Genomic DNA, 10364 nt, shown 5'->3' with positions numbered 1-10364 from the left:
ATGAAAAAGAAGGGCTTCCTTAAGGCCAGTAGCAGCTTTCTGATGGACCATGTCCAGGATTCAAATTTTTCTTATGCGAACATAAGTGTTCAAGGGGGGGATGTTGTTAAAACTGAAACCAACATAAAGAAGCAAAAGTGTTTCAGAGAACCTCCTGCATTTTTAGTTCAGCTCTGGCAGCCAGAAAACAAAACCACAGCATCTAAGGCTCACACCCAGCTCTGGGCAGCCCCATATCTGCTAGTTCCTGTGTGGTTTGCCTACAGACAGCAGGCTAGTTGGAGCAGCTTGGAGGGGAGAGCAAGAAGTAGAGAGGAAGAAATATTACAGATGGACCTGTAAGTTTGCACCCTTTTTCAGTGTGGCACTTGGAAGACAGCAAAGGTGGATCTGTACTCTGAAATGCAGTAATTTTGATGTTTGAAGTCATCTTCCTTCTTGCAAGAGAAGATTCTAATAAACTCGGTGTCAGAGCCAAGACATAAACTCAACTTCTTCTCTTCTTAAAGGTATGTTGTTATGCAACATCAGTACACATTCTTTGAAAACCGTGAGCAGTTGTATGATTTACAGAATGATCCTCTATGAGTCAAGTCTAATTAAAAAGAATCCCATGGGCTTTCTCAATATTGCTTTTAATATTTCAGTCCATCAGTGAAGGTCTCTTAGGTCGTTTGTCATGACGATGTTTGTGGTGATAGAAGCGAACTTCCATCAGATGAGCTGAAGACTTGGTCCTTCCTCAATTCCTAAGAAAAACCTCCTCTAATTGGCTTCAGATCTATCTCAGGAAAAGGTTTTAGATGTTGGGGTCACAGAAATAAAATTCCACCTTACTGTCATCAGAATGTAAGCCAAATTGTGATAGAACTCTCAGCAGAGAATGAACTCCCACACTCCAGGGTCAGGGTTTCTGTCTTTGCTCAAATTGCTAGTTCTGCTAGTATTTGTGTTTCCTTTACCAAGAACACCACTTGAGGCTCCTATAATGAAACACAACTTTATGATGAATCTATTTTGAGAAGGTCTTGTTTGTCTGTCTCCTCATTAATAGCTAGCCTAGATCCCTATGACTGTATCTAATCTATGCTTAGATTATTAGATTTTTGCTTTTGTCCCCAATGTGCCTGAACATGAGTGAATATGAAGTTACACCAAAGTTTTCCCTAATTGAAAAATTACTGTATTTATATACTTCAAATTAGGCCTGGTTAATAAAGGATATGTAAATGAATTTGCATATTATTGAAAATATGCAAGTCTAGATCAATTAAGGGAGAATGTTTAGGATATAAAAATACAGCGGGGGACGGTGGTAATTCATGTGCTCATGTTACAAAGTATAAGAGGCTTCATTTGAACCAATTTTCTTGCAATTTATCATAAGCTGTTAATTTTTAGTGGGTCCCTTTTTCCTTCCTAATTTTTTATTCCTGAAAGCATATTTAAATGAAGGTATTCTCTGTTAGTAACTTGGTATGGTATATAAGTCATCCCATTTATAGAGTAATTTTAAAGTGGTTCTCTTTGTAAAAGCATTCACTATTAAATAAAGAATACAATATAAATAGAAAACCACTTAAATGCATTTGCATTTTAGCTCTGAAAAAGTTCTGATCTCTGCCCTTTTCTGGGAACTTTAATATAAAAAAGATATGACCCTTGTATCATTGAGTAAAACTACCATTTTACATCCAACTTTGAGCATTCCCCACATAGTAAGCTGTAATCTTATTCTCTCTAAATTGTAATAGCTTTTCTCTTTCAAAAATGACTTGACTGAAGCAAAGGAGGAGGTGATTGAGCTGTTCAATATGAAGAAATACTCTGTTGCTAATATAATAACTTTTTTGAATATCCTCACATCTTAGGGCCTCATGAAAATGCCTTTTCTTCTTTATTTCAACTGTTCTATGCCTACCTCCCAGGGACATTGTAAGAATTAACGAGCTAACATAGATATAAAGCACCTCAGAGAAAGGGCACTCTAAGAAGGCAAGATGATATCATTATTAATTATTTCTTTTAATCTTGATCATTCTCTTCCCGTCTCTTTTTCTAAATGCACTTCTCTGGCTGCTGAAGCCATTTCTTCTAGAACCCATTGCCTTCCGAAACGCTGACAATGATCCTAATTCCCACATATTTATTGATTCCCAGAGAATAACACGTGCTGGTATTGATGGCTTAAAGTACTCATGCCTGAACTTGAGCAGAGCTTGCCTCTCTTCCTGGATCAAGAAGTCTGCAATTGTTCACAAATATGTCATTAAGCACAATTCCATCAGGATTTATTAAATAAGTAACAGTTGCTGCTGGATGAATCCTAGGGAGATCCTTCATGTCTGTGCGCCTATAAAAGCTCAGAACTTGTTCAGGAATCTTCATGAGTGCAGTTACTTGAATCAAAGGATAGAGTAAGCTGGTGCCAGTGGCTCATACCTGCAATCCTAACTTCTCAGGAGGCTGAGATCTAAGAATCAGTTTAAAGCTATCCCAGTCAGGAAAGTCCTTGAAACCTTTATCTCTAATTAATTACCAAAATGCCAGACGTAGAGTTCAAGTGGTAAGCGTGCTGGCTTGGAATGAAGAAGCTAAGGGACAGTGTACCCAAGCTCAGTGTTCAAGCCCCACAACTCACACACACACACACACACACACACACACACACGCACACACACACGCACACACGCACGCACACTCACGAACAATCAGGCTCCATTTTATCCACCTGAAGTATTTGAATCTCCATCTACAAAGATGCAGCTGAGCCTTGTGTCTCTGCCATTTTCTTTTTTCTTCTTTCCTTAGTATTTTGGCAGTTCTTATGAAAGCATAGCCCCATCTTAGAAACAGTTTACAAATGGTTGTTCAACAATGACTGTGTGTCAATGCTATGAGCCATACCTGTGCTAGGCACTGACATCTCTCCCACAATGCCATGTTAGATTTTAATAAGTTTGAGCTAATAGAACTTCAGTAAATTATTTTTAAAAGCAGTTCTCTTTTTCAAGATGTACCCGCATACAAACATTTAAGAGAATTATGTGAAGCTATTACAAAGTACAAGATGAGAAAAGTCTTCAATGCTCTCCAAAGTAGGTGGAGGGCATGTGTCAGGAAGATGGTAAATCAAATGTCCAAATCTAAAGAAAAGTTGAAATGTCAGTGTGGTGGATGCATCTGTCCTCACCTCCTAGGTTCAAAACCTACCTTTTGTCATATTTGTTCCCTCCATAAGAATTTCTTTCTGAATTACCCATAAGTGGTAGATAAAATGGCACTTCACTGGTAAATAATTCAGGTCCAAGCTCAGAATCTGGACATTCTGCCACAGAACCATAAAACCATCATCAAACCTGAGAAGATGAATAGTAATTGCTCAGTATCATCCGGCATCTTCCTACAAGTCTGTTGTAGCATTAAAAGACAGGATCTAGTTTTCAAAAGCAAACACCTGTTTTGCAGTTGGCTTTTTTATCTCTATTGGATTTTTTTTATGTCTTGTAGAAGGCCCCACTTTCTGAATTGGTTGTTGCCTTCTGGTTCATTTGTTCCTTACCCTCTGCATTTCATATACATGGTAAGTTTGGACTAAAAGCACCGTTAGGTTTCAGTTGGACATGTCATGCTGCAGGGCATTCGGCACGTGTCTCATTGGCAGGTGGGTCGTGCTGGCTGTTGTTGTCGTGGTACTAAGTTCCATCATTGCTCAAGACTTGCAGGATCTCTCCTGTTATAAAGGAACTTCTTCCTTTTTGCAATTAGCAAGTGATCTGAAGGCATGGTATATTCTATTTCCAAAACACTTTTACTTGATGGTTTTAGGTGATAATCCTTGCCTGAATCAACCTTTATTTGGATGGTCATACATATATATATAGATATATATTAATGCACTGTGGTTTGGGTACTGAGATTTGAACTTAGGGCCTCATGCTTGCTAGGCAGGCATTCTACTGCTTGAGCCGCACCACACAGCCCTTTTTTTGCTTTAGATATTTTAAGATAGGGCCTTGTGTGTTTTTTTTTTCCCTCCAGGGCCAATCTTGGGTTAAGATCCTTCTCCCTATGCCCCAGCATAGTTGAGATTATAGGCATATTCACCATACTCAGCTGGTTGATTGAGATGTGGACTTGTTAAGTTTCCCAATCTCACTACCCCCCTCTTCTCCTGGGGCGGGGAGGGCTGCCTTGAACCATGGATCCTCCTGATTCGTGCCTCCCAAGTAGCTGGTATTAAAGGTGTGCCCCACCCTGGCCAGCCTTATACACTTTGAAGAAGGATAAAACACGCAAATTCACCATTATCAGCAGTGTTAGTTATAAGTATTAAGTAGTTATAAGTATGATAAGTGGTAGTAATGAGTATCTGCTGAGTTTGAACCCAGCCCTCTACTTTGTGAGGAGTGAAATGCACAAGAACACAGACTTTTTGTGTTTGTTTCTTAAGCTACAAAATGAGAGTGCTAATAGCACCCATCTTGTGGCATGGTTTTGAAAAGTAATCTACACAAGTCCCCTAAAGTAGTGTGTGTTCCGTTCATCATCAGCATCATGGCCATCATCATTAGCAATGCACTGATCTGACACTTGGCAAGTGTTTATCATTCACTTGTCTCCTGGCACCATGAGAGAAGTGTTGGTATCCCTCCTCACAAATGGGGAAACTGAGGTGCAAAGAGTTCAAGTACTTTGCACAAAGTCACTCAACTAATATACTATAAAGCCACAATTTGAACCCGCGCAGTTGGATTCCAGAACATTCTGTCTGAAAAATACTCCAGGAAGAGGAATGATGTGAAACTGGCAAGAATCCACTCCCACCCCACCCTTACTCCTTCCCTGTGAGTTTGGAGTTATTGAAAATCTACTTCTGGTCTGTTCAGATGAATGAGAATAGCATTCTATTAAGCATAGGTAACTAATTATACTTATTTCATTTACATAGCTTAAGGCCCTGTATGAGAAACTTAAAATATAAAGCCATTGGAAGTGAAGAATAAAACTAGGAAGAAAAAAAATCGAAAGGAATAATACAAGAGCAGAGTTACGAGACCTCAGAGCCTCAAGGCAGAAGATGATATTTTGATAGAGTCAAGATAGAAGGGGAAAAAAACCTTCTCATTTTTCATGCTCCTGTACTCCAGATTTTTACCACTAAAACACAAGAGTACAAACCTTGTCAGATTTATAAAAGACCACACAGGGTTTCCTTATGGGATGATGGATGACTGTTGTTAGTAGGCAATCTCTCTGGATTGTAATTTCATATGCCCAGCTATTCCAGAAGTCAGCCCAAGCTTCAAAAACAGAACTGTATCCAGAAAAAAAGCCTCCCAAGTGCGGATTGGCCCATGCCCCTTCATTAGCATTACAAAAGGGTCCCAGTGTTGTGCCAAGTCTTTCTGCTCCTTAAATTGTCATTACTGAAAGCCCTCAAGTGTAATTTTCTAAAGAGAACTAAAAATAAGTGAGGAAAAAATTCCAGCATTAATAATGTTGTCTGTGCGTTCCTAACAGTCATTGCTAAATTGGTTTTGCCTTTTCATGTTTTTTAATGAAACTCAGCTGAGTTGATCAATTGGTCACAAATAATACTTTCTCATTTGTTTTCTTCTACACCTCTCAGCCTTTGTGCGAGTCTACAAATGGTTTCTGATTTGTGTCTTTTGTCTATGGGAGTTCTATGGGAAAAATATTAGAAATAAACCGCTGAGAATACCGTAGGAACTCAGTAAATAATAAGTAGCTCTCTTCATAAATGTGATTTTAAAGAAAAATCTTTTTAAATAAATAGGAAATATCATTAGGAAAGTATACAATGAACAAAAACCTGGTTAACTTATGATTTGAAATTTATGTTTATCATTTTATAGGTCATAGATTTTAAGCCTTTTAGGAGACAAAATGTGCAGTCAGCTAAAAAAGGCTCTCTCTCTCCTCCCCCAGATAGAATGTTCTAAAAATATGGATCACTGCATCAGTAACAGTACCAGGAGGAGCTCAGTGGTACATTGTCTAAGAAAAGCTGCTCAAATTATAATACCTTCTATCAACTCTTTAAATTGACTGTAAATATGCTGATGCCCACAGCACGTGGGTTTCTGTGGTGCTGGCATGTGGAGGAGCAGAGACATACATGAGAAGCTAATGAATGCTTCCCAAAAACTCTCCCAGGAGCCAGGCGCCAGTGGCTCATGCCTGTAATCCTACCTACTCAGGAACCTGAGATCCGAGGATCAAGGTTTGAAACTAGTCTGAGCAAGAAAGTCCATGAGACTCTTTTAGTTGTTGTTGTTGTTAGTCTTAGGGCTTGAACTCTGGGCCTGGATGCTATCCCTCAGCTCTTCAGCTCAAGGCTAGCGTTCTACCACTTAAGCCACAGTGCCACTTCCAGTTTTCTGGTGGTTTATTGGAGGTAAGAGTCTCACGGTCTTTCCTGCCTGGGCTGGCTTTGAACCATGATCCTCGGATCTCAGCCTCCTGAGTAGATAGGTGTCACTGGCACCTGGCCCATGAGACTCTTTTATCTCCAATTCTAACCACCAAAAACTAGAAGTGGAGCTGTGGCTCAAGCAATAGTGTCAACCTTGAGGGAAAAAATAAAAGCTAAGTGACACTGTCCCTGCCCTGAGTTCAAGCTCCAGTACCTGCACGAAAAAAAAAAGAAAAGAAAAGAAAGAAAGAAAGGAGGGAAGGAAGAAAGGAAGGAAGGAAGGAAGAAAGAAACGAAAAGAAAAGAAACAAAAAGAAAAGAAAGAAAAAATACCGAGGGAGGAAAATCCCCATGCTCAGCTCTCAGCTTCCTACAACTTTACACAAAATTTCCCTGCAGTCCATAACTGTGCAGTAGGATGTTTTCCCTTTGTATGCAGTTGGTCTATGCGGAACCCAATAGAGCCTTAAAAGGGGGGTTCACACATTTATCTCATTTGATCTAGCTCTAGTCTTTGAGGTACATAGACCACATATTTTACCTCTCATTTTGCAGAAAGGGAAAGAGTGAAGCTCAACGAGTTGAAGTGACTTCCTCAGAGTAATTTTGCTAATGTCTGGTAGGATTCGGCACCCATGCTATGTTGTAGCAACCCCTTCTCCCCCCACTCCTCTCCTTTTCCCCTAGCCTTCCCCTCCCTACTCCCACCCATCCATCCCCTTCCTCATGATGGGATTCTGCAACTCTAAATTGTGCTCTATGAAAAACTACCTGTGTGACCTTGACTACATTATGTAATGTCTCCGGGCCTCAGTTTCCTTCTGGTTAACATGAGAGGTCACAAGTATTTTCTGAAGTCCTCTAGATCTCTGCTGAAAACAAACAATCCATTGAGAACTTGGGGAATAACTTTTTCTCTTGTAGATGGTGAGCCCCTTCCCCCTTCCCTGTGGGTTGTGAGCACTGGCATCCAGTTCCTGACAGATTCCTTTGCAGGGTCTAAGGCCTGTTAAGAACTATAAATATCAGTAGTGCCTGTGTGGGCTACTCTGGGTCGGTCTGCTGGTTGCCTCATTTGCTGCAGGGCCAACTATTTCCTAGCAATTATCCTCTGACCCCATGCTCATCATCGAGCAGCCAAACCACAGTATTTTAAATCCCTCCTGGGCAGTGCAGAGTGCAACATAGAAATAAATAATGCTGATGGACTTGCACACGACTCATGGAACCTTGCCTTCTAAAGAGGTTACTCCCTTTGAAGGACACAAAGCCTTCCACCCTAAGTTTTCATAATGGTGATATCCTTCAATGTCCGTGAAATGAGCCCAGAACTCTAGATGCAGAAGCCCTGAGACTCACAAAGAAGTTAACAATATCTCCCCCAAGGGCTGTTAGTTTGGATAACTGGCTACCTCCATAGGCAGGGAGTAACCCTCTCTATTTCCCAGGAGAGCCTGTGAATAAGGAAATCAGGGCCCTGATTCTCAGTCTTTTTGCTTATGAAGTTTTCTAAGTGAGCTTTAGTCTGAAGAGTAGGGTCCTGTCTGCTTCTTACATGTGTGAGTATAATTTGTTCTGCATCGTGTCAGGGTCCTCGGGCTGTGGAAGGTGATGTGGTCCAGTGCTGGGAATGGTGGGGCACCAACAGGCTCCCTTATTCTGTCTTCTATTCCCAGCCTCTTGGGTGACCCACACGTCCCAGCCCCTGCTCTGTCCCTGAGCCCACTGGAGACCAGGAAGAGTCATGCCTGGCCACCCTAGATGATTTGTAGTTTTGATGTAATAGCAACATGCAGTATCTCACTTGAAAAATACATAACATGATGTTTTCTTAAACAAACTCATTCTGTAGAATCTGGATTTTCTAGATTTTGGTGGGGGGGGGCATTACTCAGGGCCTCTTGTTTGGTAGACAAATGTTCAGCCACTTGAGATATACCCCAATCCTTTTTGTTTTAGTTTGTTTTTATTTATTTTTCTTTTTGTTTTCCAGATAGGGTCTCGCACTTTTGCCCACTCAGCCTCATACCTCAATCCCCCTACCTCTGCCTTCAGAGTAGCCGGGATCACAGGTGCCGTTACCCCATAGATCAGTATTTTAAGTTAGACTATGCTTCATTTTATGGACTGTTATAATATCGTGACGTGATATTGGAACTCTGTGAACACTCAAATAAAAGAAAAGGTGTGAAGTCAAGGAATCCCCTCACTGGAGAGAAATGTCTAGTTTCTCGAACCAGAGTACTGTAGCTTTCAGACAGTAAATGGACTTAGTTTGTTTCCAGCATGGGTGCGCATCTTCCACATTAAAATGAAGCTGTAAGGAAGTAAGACTCACTACACAGCCAACTTTGTCAGCTCGTATTATTTCAAAAAGTGAAGGGTCAATTCAGAGTTATTATCATCAAGAGAGTAGCTGTAATGCTTTGTCATGTCGATGCTACAAAAATTACCTGTCTGGTTACTTTAATTCATCTTTTGGCTACCATCCGCAGAAATCCCTTCAATTTCTAGCTGATGAATATCCAGATGTACTGAGAACATTTAGGCTAATAAAAACAAAAACATCATAAAGTTCTTTTCCCTAAGGCCCTCATAATCTCTTAGGAAACTAGCACAGACAAAAGAAAAATGCCTCTGCAGTGCAGAGCTCCTGACAAAGAGATCCCAGGCACATGGCTCCAGGTGAGGATTTTCAGAGATGGCTTCCTGGAGGAGGCTCACCTGCAGGCAGAGGTGCGGTCTTAGCAAAGAGGCATAAACGCAGCCAGAAATGTTTATACCTCATGGGAATCATGGGAGGATCTGGGTCTTATTAGCTGAGCCCTCATGATCTCCCTCCTCTCTCTGCTCCCATTTAAACTTTTGCCCCTGGAAAGTGTTACCTCAGGCTCTTTTTCCAAATAGACGATTCCCTACTTTCAATCACATCCTTCAAAGCCTCTGTGTGTGTGTGTGTGCTTGTCTGTCTGCCTGCCTGCCTGCCTGTGTGCGTGCATGCGCACACACACGCGCACACTCACACCATTACTAGGCTTGAACTTGCAGTTTCTTGCTTGCTCAAGGCTGGTATACTACCATTTGAGTTACACCTCCACTCCCAGCATTTTGCTAATTAATCTGAGGTAAGAGAGTCCCATGGGCTTTTCATCCCAGGCTTGGCTTCAAACCATGACTCTCAGATCTTAGCCTCCTAAGTAGCTTAGGTTTATAGATGTGAGCCACTGGCACCCAGCAAAGCCTTTTTTTTTCTTTTGGGTCCAGTCGTGGGGCCTGAACTCTGGGCCTGGGCGCTGTCCCTCAGCTCTTCAGCTCAAGGCTAGTGCTCTACCACTTGAGCCACAGTACCACTTCCAGCTTATGTGGTGCTGAGGAATCGAACCCAGGGCCTCAGGCATGCAAGACAAGTGCTCTACCACTGAGCCACCTTCCCAGCCCAAAGCCTTTTTTTTTTAAGCATAAAAATTCTCGGTTCTTTTAGCCACCTTATATGATGCAGGTTTTCATGGCAATATTGTTTTTTAAGTGCTCCCCTCTGAAGAGACTCCAGTTCAAGTCCCCTCTTCAGTCATCGTGTCCAGAACAGGATGAGCTCTCTAAGAGTACTCGAACAATGAGTGTAGCCCACGGTGGAACAACTACGCTAGTCCCCCCATGTTGTGGGAGTCATGTTCCAGAACCCCCGTCATAGGTGAAGAATCCTTCAAGTAGCAGCCTTGTATAGTCGTCTCTGGCTATATTGTGGCTCACTTACTGCTGCTTTGCAGATTTTCAGCTATCATGGGGTCTCTGGAACTCCTATGAGAGGGGAGGGATCACAATTTACATATATTTTTTAAAACCTGCAATATAATGAAGCTGCAATAAATGAACCATGATGTAGTAAAGGATGCCTGTACTCCCTCCATCTCTGCCCTATCCTTTT

The 10364-nt window shown here is 41.5% G+C and overlaps 1 protein-coding gene across 1 annotated transcript in view; it reads left to right on the top strand.

Moving 5' to 3' along the window:
* Positions 1 to 263: 263 nt before the first annotated feature.
* Grap2 (GRB2-related adaptor protein 2) overlaps positions 264 to 10364 on the top strand; it is a 69999-nt gene continuing 59898 nt past the window's right edge. Inside the window, exon 1 of the mRNA XM_013024835.1 lies at positions 264 to 509. The gene's annotated coding sequence lies outside the window, so the exon portion shown is untranslated. The remainder of the gene's footprint in view (positions 510 to 10364) is intronic.

The sequence above is a fragment of the Dipodomys ordii genome, unplaced genomic scaffold (genome assembly GCF_000151885.1).
Source record: "Dipodomys ordii isolate 6190 unplaced genomic scaffold, Dord_2.0 Scaffold79, whole genome shotgun sequence".
NCBI lineage: Eukaryota > Metazoa > Chordata > Mammalia > Rodentia > Heteromyidae > Dipodomys > Dipodomys ordii.
This window is presented reverse-complemented; position numbering and strand designations above follow the sequence as displayed.